The sequence below is a fragment of the Serinus canaria genome, chromosome Z, assembly GCF_022539315.1.
Source record: "Serinus canaria isolate serCan28SL12 chromosome Z, serCan2020, whole genome shotgun sequence".
Lineage (NCBI taxonomy): Eukaryota > Metazoa > Chordata > Aves > Passeriformes > Fringillidae > Serinus > Serinus canaria.
The window spans coordinates 33,584,145-33,604,387 of record NC_066343.1 but is presented as its reverse complement, the minus strand read 5'-3'; positions in this window follow the sequence as shown (position 1 = coordinate 33,604,387).

Here is a 20,243-nt window from a genome sequence, read left to right as displayed (position 1 = left end):
CACCTCAAACTTAGTGGTTATCTGGCTTGACTTTCAAGCGTAACTAGTCTAAACAGTCTGAAAAAATGCTGAATCTCCAGAGAGTGCAAATTATTCCACTTCATACCACAGAAGTGGAAATTTCTAAGATGTGAAAATTGCTACCGGCCACTTAACAAATGCCACCCCAGGTTTAAGGAAGAGCAGATGATATGATTATTTTCACGTGAGACCTTTCAAGGACTCCTTAGGATTTACTGGGATTATCATTGCTTGGATCAGAAATTTAGAAGGCTGTAGGATGTGAGGACTATTTAATGTACTGTTTTATTATGTGACAGTAACAGCTGCTTTAGAGCAAGAATCACTTCTTGTAAAATTTTAATACCTAAATTTATTATTTTCTTAATGTAACTGTATAGGAGATTTACTATGCACTCTGTCAGGCTACTTAGGAGTAAAAATGAATAAAGATAAGGTCCACTATTTCCAAAGGCATGATTGAGCCCATTGGGCTTTCCCGTTAATAACATATACATATTTCTTCCTCATTATTTCTATGCCTGGTACCTCATAATTTCAGTCAGTGTTCACAGAACTTCAGTTCCCTGACTGTTTAAAATGTTACCTGATCTTCTTTGCAGACATCTCTTTGGTGTGGCAGAATAACAAAGTAAAAAGCAGAAATGACTTCAGGGTCATAATATAGAGTTTGAATGCTCAGGACCTGGGGATGGTGAGTGAACAGTATTCCCCAGGGGTGGGAAAATTGCAGATTCAAAGGATAGGTCAGCAGTGAGACAATTCCTACAGCACAAGAGAGCAGTGATTTCCATGACAACAGGCTGTGGGCAGGGAGGGTGACTCAGAGGCAGAGATAATCCCACAGGACTGACAATTACTGGTGATTACTTTGGGAGGTTCCCGACCCAGTGTATCTCTCATACAGATGCATCTAGGCAATTTGACTCAAGACAAACATCAGCACTTTTCCCTCAAAATTTGTCATGGACACTTCCCCAGGCATTGCATAGGAACTTATTTTATGTGAATTCTCAAATATTGTATTTAGTTTTTCAAAATAACTTTGTTCAGAATTGTTTTGGTTTGTTCATGCATGTGTGTCAGCGTGAGAGAGAGAAACATCAGAAGTTTTCCTGTCCATATTTGGATGCAGAATTACATTATGGAGGACTTACTCATTTAACATGTTACAGTCAGAAGACTCTGTTCACATCAGACATCTTCTGTTTAAACTGTTACTTAAACCTGGCCTTGGCACCTCCTGCCCCATCCAGATAACTTTTCTAAAGCTACCCTGCATATATATGTGATGCTAATGGAATGGCTCAAAGTCTGACTTGTCTATTTAAAGCAGTCTATTTTTAAATGCATTCCTAGCTAATTTTTTTGAGCTTTTCTGACTCTGCTGCTGCCACTCAAATTTAACCTTGGACAACAGGATTTTTCAACCATACCAGTACTCAACTCCTACAGCTGAAGTTGTCAAATAACTATTCATGCAGTTGAAACCCTGAAAGTGTTACCAGAGCTTTTTGCTTTCACACCATTGTGACGTAGCTGAAAAATACCCAGAACTATGAGAAAGGTGAGACTTTATTCTGTTTTGATAAAGGCAAACAAATCACAGTAAATAAGGTACTCTAAGCTGTAAATTTTAAAAAGTGTCCAAAGAGTGAGTATAATTCCCCTTTTGCCTCCTTCTCTTCTGTTCTAGTGACTTAGGTAGAACTTAGTGGCTGCCAGGCCAGCCTTCCTACGCTGGTGCTGGCATAGCTCAAAACCCTTTAAACTCTTTAGTCAGTCAGTCTGATTCTACTGCTGATCTTCAAATTCATAATTTGGAGATTTGCAAATCACTTTACAAACATTCATACTGAGTTTGGTAGATACTTTTCTTCCTGTATGCAGGGAGCCAAAGATTGTAAGACTATTTCCAGTTAATGGAATTCTGTTTTTATAATCCTGTTCTAGTTCTCATTTGCAACATAAAAGGTGTTGGTTTATATGTCTCTACCCTTAATTAATTTAATTTGGTTCATTGGACTTATTTATCTTATGATTTATACCATTTTTAAAAAGCATTCTTCTTAACTGGTGTTCAAATAAAATCTCTTTTTTAGAAAAGAGACCAGACCTTCTTAATACAAAAATAGTCATAGTGACATGTTACTTTGTCTTTTGGACAGTTCATTACACAAGTCTCCTCTGGCACACAAATATCTGCAGTGGAAACAGCAAAAGCCTGGTGTAGTGTAGCTGAGACTGTGTAATGCCAGAAGGCAGACAGCAGGTGCTCATGTCTCAGAACTGTTCTAATATTGCACCTATTCCCTACTTTTCTTAGTCTCATGTTTAATACTTACAGTAGGCTGGCAGTGACTGTAATTATATTTTTAGTTTCAGCCCATAAGTACTGTAGAACTCTAAGTCACTGTCTTTCAAGCTCTGTGTGTGCACACAGCATTATTAAGACCCATTTTCATTACACTGTCTGGTAGGATCCTGAAAAGTTAAAGTCACTGTGCACTCATGGAATAAACTTTCATGTTCTGGGATCCAGAGAGGCACCCAAAAGCTGTAGCTTTGTGACTTAAGAAGATGGCAGGGTGTGCTGCCAAGAAAGGGTATTCTTCCTCTGTTTTCCATTTCCTGCTCCTTTCTCAAGATCAAACTTTATGCTGTATGCCATGGTTAACGTTGTGTGACTCCGTGACTGGATGGGGCAGGGACTTGAACTGGCAGGAACTATCTCTTTAGAATGGAGCCAAGACAGAGTAACTGATGTACCCTGACACTGAGCCTAATGAATCCTGGGGCTTGTATTACTGAGAAGACAAGGATGTGTGGGCCAAAACAGTGGGCAAAGTAAAAAAAAAGTAATCAGAAGAAGCTAATGAAAAATGATACTCCCAAATGCTCTCTGCTCACTTTTGCAGACTGGATATCCTTGGCTCCTGTACAGGACAATCTCCAAGTTAGTAATTCCACTCAGTTGTTACAGTTGTCTTGCCATAAAACTAACACCAAGGTAAACTAAGAGGCAAAAAGCATCACCAAAGAAGCAATTTTGCCAAGGAGTAAAGACCATCTCCCAGACTCTCAGGGAGATTTCTCATACAGTGTTTTTGCCAGGCATTACTATAGCAACTGATAAGAATATTGATTACAGCAGAATTCACTTTCTTCTTCCAAATGCTGGAGGCAGATGATTTGTGTTTTGGTTTGGGGTTATTTTTTCTCCTCTGAGGCCAGTGAAATATCACAAATAATGCTGCAGATTTATATTAAGAGAAGCTGTTAACATTGCACTCATCTTCTGTTGTGAATGCTAGTCCATTTAGGACTTGCAGGAAATATGAAAAGGAGATTGGCTTTCAGTTGCTTTGTGAATCAGCCTGAGTAAAGGACAGTTTATTTTAGCCAAGTAAAACATTTAGAAAACAAAATACATAGAAATTTTGTGATAGTGATGGTAGACCACTGGATGTTCTTAAATATGCATGTTATACAGATGCAATGCTGCTATTTTGCCCAGGAAAAACTACATATTTTTGTGGAGAAATAAAGAGAGGCTTTTGGCAAGTTTATGTGGATGATATAGTGAAAGATCATGATCTATAAGCTTTTGCCTTTCTGATTTTTTCAGGTGTGCATTTAATATAGGTATGACCATGTCTTCATGGATTATTGATTTTCGTGCTTGGCATTTGTTGGTATTTGAACATGATTTCAGAAGTGGTGGATAATTTTGGAAGCTGTACTTGATAAATGCCAGACAGATAGTTTGTTTATCTGTGTAGCTTTTTTTCCTTTTGATATATGTGCCTTTTCCTAAGTATCTGATTTTATCCTTCACAATTGAAGGATATTTGCTAACTACAAGTTATATGCCTTTTTAATGCTCTCTGCTGCCAGATCTTTCCTGAATCCTTGGCTTTAACAGCTTTAATGGCAACAGGGAGAGCTTCTTACCTGTGACCAGGGAAGCTGACATTGAAAGATCTGATTTGAAACAGGAATATTGCCCACAGAGTTAGTAATTTTCCTTACTGAACATGATTATCCCTGTTTTCCCTTGCTGGTATTGACACACTCCTGTGGGTATCACTTTATTGCTTCTGATCCTTTCCTGAATATGCTGGATGCTGGATGTGATGTGTTTGAGAAAAAAAATTAAAATCATGGCCATAATTAGGAGCACTCTTGGATGTGGCTACCTGGGAAATATGCACACTGTGTCTTGTTTGTGTTTTGAGCTGTCATAAATCTTGAACGAGACTAGGTGCTTTAGGAATTAACAGCTATTTTTGCATCGGGGATGATATTTCTGTTTGAGTTATATTGTAGCAAAAAGGACAATGGACAGGTGAGAAATATTACTTTAAAATACGTAAAACTATTTCATAAGGTTTTCGATAAGAACTCCAATATTTCATAACTAGGAAAAAACCCCCTGAATTCCTTCTACTCTCATAATTGAAATTACTTTATCTATTGCCTGAGGGGAAAAAAAAAAAAAAGGCTGATAGGATAAATAAAGAACATAAAACAAACTACTATTTTTGATAGGAAACAAATTGTATTAGGGGTAGATTCAAGATTGTGCAGAGAAATTACTTTTTCTCATTTGTGTGTCATTAGAACTTCATACCAAACCCAAGGGGCATGAAAAATTGTTTGTTCTTACTTTTTTGTTCTTACTGGAGTTTGAGTGGAAGTTAAAATTTTCCTTCTGTTTTCCTGCTTTGCAATGGGATTTCTTTTCCTCTTTCGATTATTTTTGAAGATTTTTCACCAAGATGTTTAAAAACTTGATCCTTATATTCAGTAAAGCCCAAAATTATTGCTGTGTTTTAGATGTTTGTCATTTTTTTCTCTACAACCCCACTGCTACTCGCTGAAGTAGCTTGATCTCATACAATAAAATATTAGTATAGTGTGAAAAATGTGAAATACAAAGAGATATAATTAAAACTAATTAATTACTGAAAGAAAAGGTTGGCAGTTTGTGACTTGTTTGTATCATCGGATCACTGTTAGCAAGTAGCAAATGCTCTGCAATAGTTTTCATACAGAAGCAACCACAGCAGCAGTAAGTGAGTAGCCAGGCAATCAAAGGCACTTTCTGATATTTGTTGATGAGTATACCATCAACTAGAAGGAGCTCAGTAGAACAAATTTTGAGGCAGTGCTTTTTTTTCCTGGCCTCTCCCCTGCTCCCAGAGGGCTGATACATTGTCTCTTGCTTTCAATCAGGGTGTCTCTGTCTCTCTCCAATCATCTTTACAAGCTTAACAAATACAAGATGAAATTTGCAAAGAAGATTGAAACAGAGTATCAAGTTACTAAATCTGCATGTAATTTTATTTGGTTTATGTTAACCTAGTTTGAAGCTAGTACAAGTATTGCAATAAGTAGGTGACCTAGTAACAATCAGAAGATGACCTTCTATAATTTCAGTCTCTTCTTGTGGAACTGCATTTGTCTGAAGCAGAAGAAGTTCTTAAAATTTCACAAATATATTTCAGGTGTAGCTATCACATATTTTACATCAGTGATTGTTTTTTTCCCCCAAGTATGTTGTGAAGGACTGTATGAAATGCTTTGCACAGTTCAAGGCTGACAAGTGTGGCATCAGTCACACTTCCCTTATCCACAAATGTTCTAACCCCACTGCAGAAGGCCACTAAATTTGTCAGGCACATTTCCCTCCTAGTGAAGTCGTGTTGGCTGCTAGCAATGACAAAATTTCACCAGGGCATGATCACTGTAGCCCAGACTAGGTACAGTCTTGACCTCTCACATGAGTCTTTCTGCATTAGTGAGCAACATATCCCGCAATGACTGTTCTTTGGTTGGAGTCTCCATCACCCATTCTAGAAAGCTATCCTAAATGGAGCTGTTTCCTGGACTACTTGCAGTTTGTTGGACCACTTTTGCCAGATGTTACAGTTGTTTTAAGTCCTCTGCCAGGCTCAGGGCCTGAAAGCAGGAGGATTCCCGAGGCTGACAAAGGGACTCCTCATCTCCCGTCTCTCCTTAATCACACGACCTTTAGTAGACACCAAAAATAAAATATCCTTTGTTGACTTGTTCTCTATCACCCATGAGCTCTCAGCCCTGAAGTCCAAAGAGTTCCATGGGATCAAACTCATCAAACTTATTAAAACAGCAGGCAACTTGCCTACTTCTCCTTCCTTCGATTCCTTCTCATGAGGAAGATTTACAGTGTTTTCTTTTGAAGTGTAGAAGCTAACAGTGAAGGAGACTTAGGCTAGGTTGCTTCTATTTTTAACTCTCTTCCCAGCCTTACATACCCTCTCATTCCACAAGCTGCTAATTCTCCTAAAGCTATATTACTACTCTTCCTGCTCTTTTTAACTTAGTCTGATGGGACAAGAATGGACTTTAGACTCCACCAAGGAGATGCCATCGCTTATATAACATCCCATTTTGCACTGACTGCCCTGTTTTTATTTAGTTTCAAAAAAAGGGTAAAATACATTCCTGATGTTTTATAAATCTGTCATTAGTTTCTTAGTCAATGAGTAGTGTAATATGATTGCTTTCTAGGGGCTCAAGGATAAGAAAATCTATATTTCCCTTCTTATGCCCTTCAACCTGCCCACTGTATATATACTGTTCATATAAGAAATATGAAAAACAGGGATTTAAATATGAATAAGAAAATAAAATTTGCTAGTTTGCCCTTCATTAGACTTCATAGGACAGTCTTCCATGAGGAATATTTTTATGGTCTTTACTGTTTTACACCCATTTTATACTATGCTTTTCCCTATCCCAAATTAACCATGCTTAAGGTAACTAGGGAGCTTATAAGAAAATTCACAGCATACATTCAGGTCATGTTATTACAGCAGTAGTTTATTTTTGCAAAGAATAGTGTAATCAAGAAGCTGTTGGACAGCCTTTATTGCCAACAGCAGGAACTGCAACAAAGGAAAGCTCTTCCTATGGATAAATAACCCATTACCAAGTCTGTGAAAAAGCAGATGCTTGTTCTTTTTGCAGGAGTTGCATTCAAAGGATGCACCAACATATTTAAATAAGAATAGCAAGGATGTCAATACAGATTATTGAAAACTGAAAAATTTCCTTTTTTTAGTTTTTCCTCCTCTAAGCTGTATAATATGTGTGAACATATATAAAATATATTTATATAAATTATCATTGGGGAAATGAATGTTAAAACCTTGAAAGAAGTATTTCTACTAGAGCCACAAGTATTCATTACAAGAGGATCTTAAACATACCAGAATATAGCTGAAGGTATTTGAAATTTTCTGTCGCCAGTGGTGAGGTTATTTTATCATTAGCCAAGTTAATCTTCATTGCAATTTGCTCTTACTAGAAAAAAAGATGCTCTATTTAATTGAAAAAATGCTTGCAATGGGAAATGAAGTTTAAAAAGTTGCAACAACAAGTGGTGGGAAATTATATTAGTTAGCAAGACTCAAACTGCTCATGTGAAGTCATCGATAGGATTTTCCTCTGAGAAAATTGCTGGCCCTAAATTATGTTACTTGTATGATTTGCCCTTTCCCCCTGCTTTCTAATAATGTGACATGGATGGACATAATTGTACATTCATCCATCTGGGTTTTTGTCTGCACAGGAAGTAATTTGTCTAGCAGTCATAAATTAGGCTCTTTCTGGTACCTAAATTGTATTTCCTTTCTCTCTTTTTTGCTTATATAAACATTGCCTTAATGAAATTACTCCATAGAGTCATATTCCTGCTAGAACCTGTCCATTTATTTTTTTGTACTTCTAGGATTCTCATAAAGCTAAAAGTGCTGAAGCAGCTTTTTAGTAATATGTTTCCAGTCTTCAAGTGCAAAAAAAGAAGCTCATTTCAAATATCAGATCAGTTGTAGGGTTTTTTTCACCCTCCCATTCTTCCCCAGATTTTTGTCCCATTTCAGTTTGAGTGCTTTGAGGCTGTGCACTGGCAGGAGCTATGAATCCATATAGTTTTACTTCAGTATTTTGCATTGCTCATGACTATGTATCCATCCTGATATTTCTATCCTTGGGGTCTAAGAATCAATTCTCTTCTATTCCAGAAGCTTCCTAAGAAGGTATACTTGGTCTTTTCTCATTTCTCAGTCTATTTACCTGCACTGAGGTATGTTACTCCTATCTTTCTCTTAAAAGGCACTTTTCCTGAAGATAAATGGCTAAAAGGACTGCTTGTCAATACCTTGCTGGTTATTTACCACAAGAGAGATTAATCAAACTATCCAATAGGAATCAGTTTTTCTAATGACACGGCTGCAGTGTGTTACTTAAGAGTTGTAGTTCCTTCTTGTCATGTAACAGTTACTTGATTGTTGTTCACACAAAACTGTTATGGCAGTAGTGTTCATACATAACTATCTTACCTATGTGGACGCTTTCTTTGTTCTGTATGTTTCTGCAAGAGCCTTCCAAATCATGCAGGCAAGTAGGTAATGTAAGCCCTCATTGCATCTGCTTAGACCCCAAGTATGTGCAGAAAGGCCTGTGGGATAAGGTGACATGTTAGCAAGCTGCAGGCTGTGTGGATTGTTATGGGTATAGATTGCAGGCTGGAGGCCAGATATTCTTGACTTGGCTGTAGAGAAATGTCAACACAATTTCTTCCTCTAAATGCAGAGGGCAAGAACTTCTAAGACTATTCCATAAAGCTGTGACTGTTTAGCTAGAGAAGAGAAAGTCTGTGGCAGGGGTTTTGGGTGTATATAAAGCTCTGGAGGAAGGGTGAGAAGAAGATGCAGTGGGTGGTGCCCAGTGACAAGATCACAGGATAGGCAGAGGATTCTACATGAACACTTTATTTTTGTCAGGTTTACTAAGCACTAGCACAGTTTGCCAGACAGGTTTTGAAATCTGTATCCTTGAAGACATTTGGAAGCTGACTATACAGAGTCCCAGGTAGCCTGCTCTAGGTACTCCTGCTTTAGCAGCAGTTGGCTCTCCAGAGGCCTCTTTCAGCCTCAATCATTTTGTGAGTCTTTGATTTCACCTTACAGTTAATGAACCAGTAGGAAAATCCTGTTTTGGGAGCTGCTCAACTTACACAATAATCTTTCAGTACAGAGATAATAATCAGGTTAGTTTATTCTGATTGCCTTTTAACATCTGAACAATTAAGACACAAAAATTGCTTCTGTTGTTTCATTACAACTCCCAAATACTTCTGGAATACCAGCAACCAAGCTGATGAACATATGTGCCAAGTAAGTGTTTCCAGTGGTCACAAAGGTTCTTTCAGGCTTTGAATGTAAGCCTTAGGGTTGAATAAAAAACATGGCTGTGATAAGTCTGCCTTCATCATCCCTTAGGATGTTACAGGGATGTGTTGAGAGAAAGGATAGAACGAGCTGTGCCATAGATATTCAGATCACTCAACTGAGAGACTTCTTGGGGCAGGTTACCCCACACCAATTTAAAACCCAAACAGTTCATGATGGGACAAATAATCATTGGTGTTACCATTTGAGAACTTTCTGGGTAAGTTTATCATTCCTTCATCCTTAACTTTATAGTCATCCTTAAATATATAATCATGTCTGTTTGATATCTAAGGACTTGAAATCATGAAAATCATGAAAACCAGAGGTGACAGATGCTCTTAGAAGTTTCCAAACAAACAAAAAGAACCAGAGTCAGAATAGGAGTAGTATTTTAAAGCATTTATTGCTAGAAGTTGAATTTATTCAATGCAATAAAAAAATACCACATGCACTTGGTTGTAATTCTAGTGAGAGATTTTATACAAATCCAATGTAAAAATGCACAGCAGGTGCTGCTATTTATTAATTCTGCCAGTTCATTAAGTTCTTTGTCTCATGCTGCTAAACGCTTTGCAAAAACATATAACACTAATACTATTGTGATATACCCTGAAATGTGGAGATTGTCAAAACAAATTCACCTAGCTGGAGAACCTATCAGCGTAAAAGAATAAATAAATTTATTTTCTGTCTTGAAACTGTCAGGAACCTTCTCTTTCTGGAGCAAGTCAGTTGAAACAAATGCTGTTCTGACAGGCTGACTTTGATTGCTTGTACCTAACCTCCTGATCATATCTAATTTGCAGGAAAGAACAAAGCTATAAGAAATTAAAAATAGTGCAAAAGAATGCACTTTAGACAAAAAAATGCAATATTTGAAGTTTAGTGTAGTACAGATTAATTATTTTTGTCCCATGCAACTGCAAGTTGAAAGAATTTGAAATTCTGTAAGATACCAAATGGGAAATGACATTACCAACTGCATGAAGAGTACAAGAATAACAAAACCCAGAAGTGATATTTCTGTTCAGGTGAAGAGTAATAAATGGTTGTTTAAATAAAAACTGGTGATAAAAGTCTGTCTGAAAGAAGCATTATATCTGAAACAAATATATTATGTGACCTTCTTCCCTAGAATGGCACCCTAGACTCCATATCTCCTGTATGTTTATCTGTCATGCTCTTGTTTTAGCAGCTGTGTAAATCCAATACTAACAGGAATTATGCTGGTTGGTCAGAAGAGTTGCAGGGAATAGCTTGTGCATGCAAGATTTCTTCTTGATATAATCTTGGTTATCATGCAATTTAAATTGTAGTCTGGCAATGAATTTAGTATTTTTATAAAGAAAAGATGCACAAGACAATGTCAGAAGAGAAAGATTTCATTAGAGTTGATATCCTTTATCAATTTTAGTTACCAAAATAATTTAATTTCTATCAAATGGAGGCATATAGCAGCCAAATATTCCCAGTGGTTCTTGACCAACTTTGAGTTAAACAAACTGTACATAGAAAATCTATCGTGTGCAGGGTTTTGTTGCTGTTGTTTGGTTTGGGGTTTGTGTTTGGGGCTTTTTCTTGTTGGTTTGAGGTTTTTTATCTGACGTATTTCAGCCATATTCAAAATGTTTTAATAACAAACTAGAGCAGTAATATGTAGTACAGCAGTACATTTACTATTTTACAGATCACTAAAATTTCATAGGATTATTTCATTGACAAAAGATAAAATAGTAATTGACCCAAATCCTCGTAGGTTATTTATTGAATGCTGCTTATTTTCCAGAAAATTCTAAACTAGATCAAATTATTGGCATCTGCCCATCTTCCATCTTTCAAATACTATTGGGAGCTATAAATGTGTTTCAGGAGGATCTACACTATACTGAATCATGAGGAGAGACAAATGTCTCAGTCAAGTACAGAGAAATATTCTGCATCTGCAAATTTTTTTAAAATAGATTTTAATTACATTGGAGAAATTCAAATGTACTGATAGCAGGTTTTTTTGGCGTGCCATTTTTTATAATTGAAAAGGGAGGCCGGACACAAATACAGAAGACTTTTTAACTTTTTAAGACTTTTTATGTGGTCCCTTTTTATTTTTCCTAGATGTCTGACTCTTCCTTTTAAATTGTTAATAGTATAAATGAAAGAAAAACACACCAACTGCAATCCTAGCCCTGTGATTCCACTGTCCTAAATTTCTGCTGTCATTTAGCTGTTTGAAGTCTCTGTTGGTGTTGGGTTTTTTTTCATGTGTAAATCATTTACAGAAAAAATATTTTATAAGACAAGATTAAGACAAGATTTCTGTTCTGGTACATCCTAAATATACTCAAATAACTTTTACATCTTCCTCATTTCTTTTCACTTATCTGATTATGTAGTTTTTTGCTCAACTATCATCCAATAAATGGATTTTGGCAGTGTCATTTCTGATCTCTGCTGAAAGTACTTAAATTTCTCTCCTCCTGAATTTCTTATTTCAGGGTATTTGCTTGTGCCCAAGAGACGATGATCTCTGGAGCAGGAATCTCCTGCTGAATTTGCTTCTCTATGGCAAGGTGAGACCAGCCAAAAGAGGGGGAGGAGAAAACACTAAGTGCTAATGAAATGAAAACAGTAAGACAAAGAGGACTCAGTAAGTCAGAAAATATACTCGCTCACATGTCATTAGATTCTTTATCTCTCTTTGGCAGAATTGTTTGCAAAAATATAAACGAGAAAAAGTCAAACAGAAAGAAACAGATGGGGAAAAAAGAGAAAAGTAGTGACACCCCCCCCCCCAGTAGATTAGTAGGCAAATTACCTCTAGCAAAGAAGTTGTTCCAGGTCAGAGGATGGCCTTAGCAAGCTGAGCAGTGTGAAAATATTGGGCATTATAGGTAGTGTTTACTTTTTTCTCCTCTGAAGGGAGGCACTGTTCTTTCTTCCCTCGGTGGCACGTGACTATCCATTTACTGAGATCCACTTTGGAGAAATAGTTCTGAAAGGCATGCTGATTTTTAACTCAGGCTGTGGTGTGGTTGACCTTTTGGGTATTGTTTGTAGTGGAGTTAGCTCCTATGCAGGCCTTTTGGCATTTGAAAGCTGTGGGGATTTGGAGAAGTGCCTAACAACCACAGAAGGGGTGTTATTTCTCAAGTATCCAGCCATCTCTGCAGCTAACATTGGCCTAATCGAGACTTCCTCCTGTTGTATTTCTGTACAGTTGGCAGGAATGAGCAATGATGTGTGTTTGAGATAGGAGCTGGAAATGGTTTGCCTAATTCTGTTCAATACATAACTTTTTTAAAAAAACCCTTTTCATGCCAATTTGTACAATACACTATTGCTTTAAGCTAGTCTCATCAAAGAAAATGTGCCCTCACAGTTGGAACCTGATACTGGGCCTTCCCTAAACTGCTGCTTTCTGTAGGTTTTGTGAAGTTACAAAAACAACAATTTACAGGTCAAAGATAGCAGGAAACACAAGAAAATTCAGAGCTCTTAGACTTGGCAGGAGGCAAGAAAGGTTAAGTGATACAGGCTGGTCTCCTGTAATAGCTATAGAGTCAATTGACAAGTGTTTTGGAATAAGAAGATGCTGGTCCCTTGGTTCTGCTCCGAGACAGGGTGGTGTCATCTGACATGGAAATTGCTTTGGCTGCTCCTGTGCCAGGACCCCACTGCTTGGGGCTGACACTGCTCCTAGAGTGCATTTCTCTCTTCTTTCAAATGGTTTCTGAATGTAGAGAAACAACATTTTGTGAAACATTTTCTGGGAAAGGAGGAAGGGAGGAAGGGGGAAGGAAGGAAGGAAGGAAGGAAGGAAGGAAGGAAGGAAGGAGGAAGGAGGAAGGAAGGAGGAGGAAGGAAGGAAGGAAGAGGAAGGAAGGAAAGGAAGGAGGAGAGGACAGGCCAACAGGACAGCCCGAAGGAGAGGCAGGGAAAGGAAGGAGAGGAAGGAAGGAACGGAAGGAAGGAAGGAAGGATCTAGGGACGGAAGTGGAAGGCAAGGAACCGAAGTGATAGGAAGGAAGGAGATGAAGAGGTAAAGGAAGGAAGGAAGGAAAGGAAGGGAAGGAAGGACCCCAGGACACCGGGCATCCAGGACAGGAACCGGAACGGATCGGACAGGAACCAGGACTTTTCAAGGCCCGAGGTAAGGAAGCGAAGTGGCCCAAAGCTGAAACAGGAAGGAACGGAAGGTACCACGGAAGGGATAGGAAGGCCAAGCGGGGGGAAGGCACAGCCGCAGGACCGTCCGAGTACAGGGAAGGTAAGTGACTTCGAGGAAGGAAGTGAAGAACGGAGAGACGCGAAATGAAGGAAAGGTACAGGAAGGATAGGGGAAAGGAATAAGCGCTAAGAAGGAACGGACCCCAGGTCACCGTCAGGAAGTGCACGACGAAGGAAGCCGAAGGAGGGAGACAGAGGCGGAAGAAGGAGAGCGGACAAGGAGAGCCAAGATATCCGGAATCAGTGGGAAAGTGGGAGGAGGGACGGACAAGGCAGGATAGTGGCGGGCAGGAGCGATAGGATAGTGGCGGAAGGAAGGATAGTGCGGATAGACAGTGGCGGATAGGCAAGTGGCAGGAAGGAGAGTGGCGGAAGGAAGGGAGGAGCGAGAGAGGAGGAAGGAAGGATAGGCCAGGAAGGAAGGAAGGGAAGGCGAGGACATTGGAAGGCAAGGAAGGAAGGAAGGGGATAGTTGAAGGAAGAGGACAGACGGAAGGCAGGTAAGGAAGGAAGGAAGGAAGGCAGGAAAGGAAGGAAGGGAAGAGGACTAGGAACGGACAGGACAGGAAAGGAAAGGAAAGGCACGGAAGGAAGGAAGGACGGATAGGACGGAAAGGAAGGAAGGAAAGGAAGGAAGGACAGGAAGGAAGAAGTAAGGAAGGAAGGAAGGACGGAAGGACAGGAAGGAATGGAAGGAAGGAAAGGACGGAAGGCAGGAAGGGTGAGTAGTAGTAAATTTTCCTGTTCTCTGGTAGGTGTACCTGTGGTTATACGCTGGTGCATCAGACAGAAAAATTGCAATGCTCTGTCTTCTGTCTGTTTAAATTTAAAAAGAATCAAATGAGAAATAAGTATAAATAAACCATTGTGACCTAATACTCCATTCACAGTGTGTAGTCACACTGCAAATCAATGCTGGCAAGGCTTTATAAGTTAAGCAGTTTGTGTCTGACCAGATATGGGTGTGTGTTGAAAATAATTTTTTTTCTGAATCTCTGAGCTTAAGTTACCAATCTTTCAGGATGAGTGGTCTTCTTTTTCTGCAAGATACATATTTGTTCAAGTGATGCAGTGAGATAGATAGCAGCAAGAGAAGATATAAATCAGCTTCTCTGCTATACTCAGACTTTTCAATTTGTGGCCCTGGGTTTACAGAGCTAGTAAGGGGAAACATGGATAAATGAATTTGAAACCATTTAAAGAGGAAATCATGCACATTGGAACTGGTTAATTCTTCATCTGTGGGTTAATTTCCCATGTGCTAGCAGAGCTGCATACAAAAATTAATACCTATATCAATCTCTGTCCTTATCTCACATGTGCTATAAAAAACTTAGCTGTCTGTAGTATTTTCTTGGCTTATCACTGCTGTTACTAAAGGGTTTTTTGTTTGTTTGGAGGTTTTTTCAAATGGGTTAATCACAAGAGTGTTCAAATCAGACCCAGAGTCCTGTTGCAAGAATGCATTTTTGCTATTACCAAAATAATCCTAACAACAGAAACAATTCTGCTCCACTTCATATTCAAAATAACTCTACTTCTATTGGTTAAAGACAAGTAGAGATTCTGCACTGTCCTAGGACCAAAAAAAAAAATCACCATAAGGTACAAAGTTAAAGCAATTCAAAACAGTCAAAGTGTTGAAATATTTACAGAGGTGGACAACCAGGATGGTGAGAAGTCTGAGAGCAAGTCTTATGGGGAGTGCCAGAGGCCATTTGTTTTGTTTAGCTTGACAAAGAGAAAATTGAGAGATAACCCCATGGCAGTTTACAGCTTCCTAAGGGGAAGGGGTGGAGGAGGGAGCAGGGGAGGGGGAAATACCTATCTCCTCTCTGCAGTGAACAAAGGTAAAACATGAGGAAATGGAATAAAAATGTGTCAAGGGAAGTTCAAAATTAATTTTAGGGAAAGGTTCACTGAGAAGGATGTTGGTCCTCTTCCCCAAGGAAGTGGTTGTGGCACCAACCTTGTCAAAATGCCTTCAAGGAGCATCTGGATGATGTTCTTAGTCACATGATTTAACTTGAGGTAGTTCTACAAGGAGCAGGGTGTCAGACTTGATGATCCTTGTCAGTTCCTTCCAATTTCAGATATTCTGTGATTCCACGCTTCTATTTGTGGCACCTTCCTCAGTTTCTTTTGGAATGGGGAAACATCAGACCACACCAAATGCTTTGTTATATCCCTGGTTCCCATTCACTCTCTCTTCTGTTCTGATTCATTAAAATGTGCACTCCTCCTAATGCTGACTATTTCTACTAAGTTATTCACCTACACTTACTAAGTTATTCACCTACACTTACTTTTCAGATGTTATATTTTTCTGTTACTCCCTTTTCAGGCTGTATATAGGTAGACAACCAAGGTATGTATGATGTGCATATGACATTAGCCTACCCTAGAAGAATAACTTGTACTTGTGATTTTCTTGCAGCTCATGTCAACTATGCTGTTTCTACAGGGCACCTGGGCTTGGGCAGATAAAAAACACTTTGTCTAGATGTGACCTGATAATTCATGTTTAACATCATGACTGAAATGTAAGACTGTGGTTTAAGAATGGTAAGTCCCAATATAGTGCTCTCACTGGCACTCTCCCCCACTCCTCGTAGTAGGAAGTTCTAAAGATCACCGGTACAATTTACTGGGAACAGAAATGAGAGAAGAAAATAACAACAATATTAATAAAAAGTTGTGCAAAGAGAGGGTGATTTACATGTTAAGTGCTCACCAAGCCTGGGGCAGTGTAAAACAGTGGTGGCCAGGTTTCATTACCCACCACACTTTTTTTCCAACTGTAAGCCATGCACTTTAAGGTCTTTAAATCTATATAAGGCTTTTTCTTTATTCTTTGAGTAATTTTTAATGACCCCTCTGATTTCCTCCAATTTTTCAGTATATCTTTTTTTAAAAACAAGGGCATTAAAAAATCCCTGAGGGGCTCCAAGCCTGACATCTTAATATCATATAAAGATGAAAAAAGCCTTCTTCTACTTTCATTTCCTGTACCTATTAAAAGGCTACATTGGCTTTCTTAGTCAAACTATTGTAAGGAATCTTTTCTTTTGTGGGTTTCCCCTCCTTATTTTGAATTAATTTCATTATGCCTACAACCTTACACTTTGTCATACCAAAAAACTTTTCAAATTTCAAAGCAATTTCAGATAGGCCACCTTGAAAAAAAAAAATCACAATGGTCTGTCATATAACCATGGTCTCTCACGTAACCATGCATACAAGACTGCAAACCTTTGTTGTGCCAGACCATCCCCTTTCTTGCATCCTAATTACTGGCATGCCCCCAGACGCTTTCCAATTACTAGAGATTAATTTCAATGGTCCTATTGATAAGAATATTTTAGACAAAATTTGCAAAATGCACCTTTTTCTCCACTTGCATGTTAACATAGGGCAAGCACATTGCACAAAGCCTGAATGCTTCTCAGCATTTTTAATTCTCTCCACCTTCATTGCACAGTAAGTCACAGCCAAAATCCCTTCTATGAATGCTGCAAATGTTTAACTTTTTGTTGGAAACTGAGACTACCCAGTACATAACATAGGTTTCGTAACATGAAATATACCATTATAAATTTCAGGTAACAGTTAGGTTCCCTTTAGTAAAAATAAATTCTGACGCAAGGTACAGAATGCAGTTATCAAGTGCAATTTATCAAGTTATTAAAAAGAAAATACTAAATACTCATCTCCTAATGAAAAATTAATCTCACAGTCACTTAGATCAAGTACTATTTTCAGCATCCTGACAAAGTCAGCATTTTTGAAGACATAAAAAATAAAGTTAAAAGACATCAAGAAAACATGGATTATTTACTAACTGTATGTAAAGCTAGGTCACAGAACATGCAGGAATATGTTAAATGAAAACATCAGTCTGAAGGATTTTATTTCTGTTCCATTTTTTTCTCCTACTCTTAATTGGCATTCTTTGCTTATCATTTGTTAGATGGTTGTTGTGGTGGGATTTTCTCTACCTGTCATTTCTTTGTTATGTAAAATATCTAGCATATTTCACTAGAAGAGACACTATTTAAAAGGCAAAATAGCTGAGCAATGGCAGCTTCTTCTATTGTGCACCAGCCAAAGCCTGGAAGCTTTCTTTTATGTCTTTATAATGGGAATGTTGTTAAACAATCCCTTGAGGTAAAGAAATGACGGCTTGTTCCACTTCTGTTCCAATATCAATGTCTTTTTGATAACAGACTATATTTTCATTATTTTTGTCATGTCTTCATCATCATTAATAATGTAACATCTCAGAAAATCAAACAATATTTTAGTCAGGAGAAAAATAAGTATGGTTTACATAGCTGCACAAGAAGACATTGCTTCCAATTTTTTGGATTGCAGTGAAAGTCTGATTTCATAGAGACAAAAAGACTGCAGAAACATATCTATAGTAGGATTAGGTTGGAACATGGATAGAATTGGTTTTTTACTTTGCATCATGCATCCCTCAATAGCCCTGACACTAATGGCATTTAATAGTGACGCTAGAGTAACAGGTCACATAACTTTTCTATGACCTATTTGAATTAATTTGCAGAGAGTTTTCATGAAAACTTTAGTTTTTTACAATGTGATAGCAAGAATGACCAGGGCACTTGTGCTCGTACAGGGAAGGGAAGGGCAGTAGAAATATTCAAGCAATTTGTTTTATGAGAATGACCTACTGGTATCAGACAAGAATATTAACCAAGAAAAGCAATATGGCTTTTGGGAGAGAGACAAGTAAAAATTACGCCTTCAGGTATTGGATCCCTAGGACTCTAAAACAGTTTTTTTATTTTGAAAAATATAATAATATTCACTCTTTTGAAACTTTTTTTCACCAGTCATATTTAACTTTTACCTGAGAGTAAGCACTGAAACCATCTAGCTGAGCTGGTAAGAACTGTCCAGATGGGAGGAGAAAGGGGAACTAAAACTCAATCTGAGAACAGACATGTTCCCTGAGGGAAAGAACCTCTTGGGCTTCTGCAAGGACCATGCCAAAACTGATTCTCTGCCTGCTAAAATCAGATCAGCAGCCAGCTAAACTGTTTTATGGGCTCTCTTTTATAGAGTTGTTGTTTCAGAAAGGATAATGTTTCATCTGAAAGTTTTCTGGTCATTGAGTAACCCTTTCTTCGCCTCAAATGAACACACAGAAAGACATGACACAAGCTTTGAAAGAAAATATATTTCGGAACTAGCTAGCAATCTCTAAGGGAAGTAATTATAGGACATGCAAAGAGCAGTTAATTTGTGGGATAGAGGGATGCATGGTTTTGTTAATTTCTAAACATGCAGTTATACCTTTTTTTTGTAACCTAAGTTACTGAACTGGAAGGCAGTGCCTGAAATAATCAGTCTGTCCTCCCAGCAGGAGTTAAGGTGAGTCAAGGGCAGGTGGGTGCCAGTGCTCCTTTGCCCTTTTAAGTTTCAGCTCTGCCACTGAGCTCACTTAGGTCCCACCTCATCTCTTCCCCTTGAAATCACCTTTCAGAAAATTTGTGCATGCACACATTCCCTACCAGACAAATTTAAAATCATAGCTTCATCAATCCGCACAGAAAACACATTCTTGTTCATTAAAAAACCTTTTCTGACCAATGTGGTTTCAATTCTAAACATAGAGCTGGTAGTATTCCCAGTAGCATTGGATTATTTTCAGCATTTGGAAGTGAAATCCACCTGGGAGGTCTAAAGGGAGTCTGTGAGATCTGATACCCAGGCTTCATTCAGACTTTAGAAAATTTTGATTGCCATTACCTCAGTAGTCAAGGGCCAGTTTCTTGTAAGTGACTACTGGATTTGTAGCTTTCAGTCCTCAGTGTATAAATTAGGAATTTCTATACTTGGCAGGATGTTTTCGAATATTTCCATTTACTTTTATGTGTTCTATAATACCAAATTAACATAATGTCTAAAAAGATGAGTGCATTGCCTTCTTAAATATACCCAGGTGTTAGCCTCCACAAAACATTTAACTTCAATTGGTGCAAAAAACAAATTGACCTAGAAGGATATATTAGGATTTCTAAAGAAAAATATGCTAAATTACTTCAGGGAACTGAATTTGTAGCTCAGGTCAAACAGTAATTTTCTCTATTGGCAGTGGCAGAAAGAGACATCCGCTTCCTTTATAACATATGCTCTTCTGGGTGACCTTTGGCAAATTTCACTGGATCGTGTGAGTGCTGCAAAAGACAGCGACATCCATAAATAAGCAAAAAAAAAATCCCTGAAGGGATTTTATTTTAAAGTTTCCTTTCTGCAGAATAACAGAATTGGAGATAGTGATACATTGAATATTCCTTGGATTGTACATTAATGACATGATTATTTACATGCAGGGATCTATCAAAATTTCAATTACTTTGTTATGAATGAGGAAAGGAAATACACCAAATATTTCTTGGTCAACCTATGAGATATTTTTGGTGATTGCTACATTTTGCAGAGAAGCAATTTCACAAGCTGGTCTGCATTAGTATTTGTATGGCTTCCAGGCTATAGCAAAATATCAGCCTGCAGTTTTGCTGAACATTTCTTGAAATTCCTTGATCATCTGTAATGGTTCCAAATGCAGAAGCAGCTAACAATGAGAATAACAGGTATTGGTGGAAACCTCAAGATCTATTTTGACCTTGCAATGATTTTTACTTTAATAAGTGATAAATATAATTTTAACTAATGCTGTCTTTTCTA